This window comes from Oncorhynchus keta, unplaced genomic scaffold, assembly GCF_023373465.1.
Source record: "Oncorhynchus keta strain PuntledgeMale-10-30-2019 unplaced genomic scaffold, Oket_V2 Un_contig_16686_pilon_pilon, whole genome shotgun sequence".
In the NCBI taxonomy this organism is placed as follows: Eukaryota; Metazoa; Chordata; class Actinopteri; order Salmoniformes; family Salmonidae; genus Oncorhynchus; species Oncorhynchus keta.
Window position 1 is genome coordinate 13,127 of NW_026280058.1, and position 1,874 is coordinate 15,000.

Here is a 1,874-nt window from a genome sequence, read left to right on the forward strand (position 1 = left end):
TCCTACACCCTGTAACGACCACTACACCCCATTACTGTCTCCTACACCCTAACGACCACTACACCCTGGAACGACCATTACTGTCTCCTACACCCTGTAACCACCACTACACCCTGGAACGACCATTACTGTCTCCTACACCCTGTAACGACCACTACACCCTGTAACGACCATTACTGTCTCCTACACCCTGTAACGACCACTACACCCTGTAACGACCATTACTGTCTCCTACACCCTGTAACGACCACTACACCCTGTGAACGACCATTACTGTCTCCTACACCCTGTAACGACTAACGACATTGTCTCCTACACCCTGTAACGACCCTACACCCTGTAACGACCATTACTACACCCTACACTACACCCTGTAACCACTCATTACTGTCTCCTACACCCTGTAACGTCACCTACTGTCTCCACACCCTGTAACGACCATTGGAACTGTCTCCTACACCCTGTAACGACCACTACACCCTGTAACGACTCATTACTGTCTCCTACACCCTGTAACGACCACTACACTGTATCCCACCATTACTGTCTCCTACACCCTGTAACGACCACTACACCCTGTAACGACTATTACTGTCTCCTACACCCTGTAACGACCACTACACCCTGTAACGACCATTACTGTCTCCTACACCCTGTAACGACCACTACACCCTGTAACGACCATTACTGGACACCCTGTAACACCACTACACCCTGTAACGACCATTACTGTCTCCTACACCCTGTAACCACCACTACACCCTGTAACGACCATTACTGTCTCCTACACCCTGTAACGACCACTACACCCTGTAACGACCATTACTGTCTGACACCCTGTAACACTACACCCTGTAACGACCCCTACACCCTGTAACGATTCATTACTGTCTCCTACACCCTGTAACGACCACTACACCCTGGAACGACCATTACTGTCTCCTACACCCTGTAACGACCACTACACCCTCTAACGACGACCATTACTGTCTCCTACACCCACACCCTGAACGACCATTACTGGAACGCCTAACGACCATTACTGTCTCCTACACCCTGTAACGACCACTACACCCTGGAACGACCCTGTAACGACCATTACTGTCTCCTACACCCTGTAACGACCACTACACCCTGTAACGACCATTACTGTCTCCTACACCCTGTAAGACCACTCACACCCTCTAACGACCGTTACTGTCTCCTACACCCTGTGACCACTACACCCTGTAACATTACTGTCTCCTACACCCTGTAACGACCACTACACCCTGGAACGACCATTACTGTCTCCTACACCCTGTCACACCCTACACTACACCCTGTAACGACCATTACTGTCTCCTACACCCTGAACGACCACTACACCCTGGAACGACCATTACTGTCTCCTACACCCTGGAACGACCATTACTGTCTCCTACACCCCGACCACTACACCCTGGACGACCATTACTGTCTCCTACACCCTGTAACGACCACTACACCCTCTAACGACATTACTACACCCTGAACGACCACTGTCTTACACCCTGTCTTCTACACCCTGTAACGACCACTACACCCTGAATGACCATTACTGTCTCCTACACCCTGTAACGACCACTACACCCTCTAACGACCATTACTGTCTCCTACACCCTGTAACGACCACTACACCCTGTAACGACCATTACTGTCTCCTACACCCTGTAACGACCACTACACCCACCCTGTAGCGACCATTACTGTCTCCTTCACCCTGTAACACCACTACACCCTCTGGAACACCTGGAACCATTACTGTCTCCTACACCCTGTAACGACATTACTGTTCCCTACACCCTGTAACGAACTACACCCTGTAACGACCATTACTGTCTCCTTCACCCTGT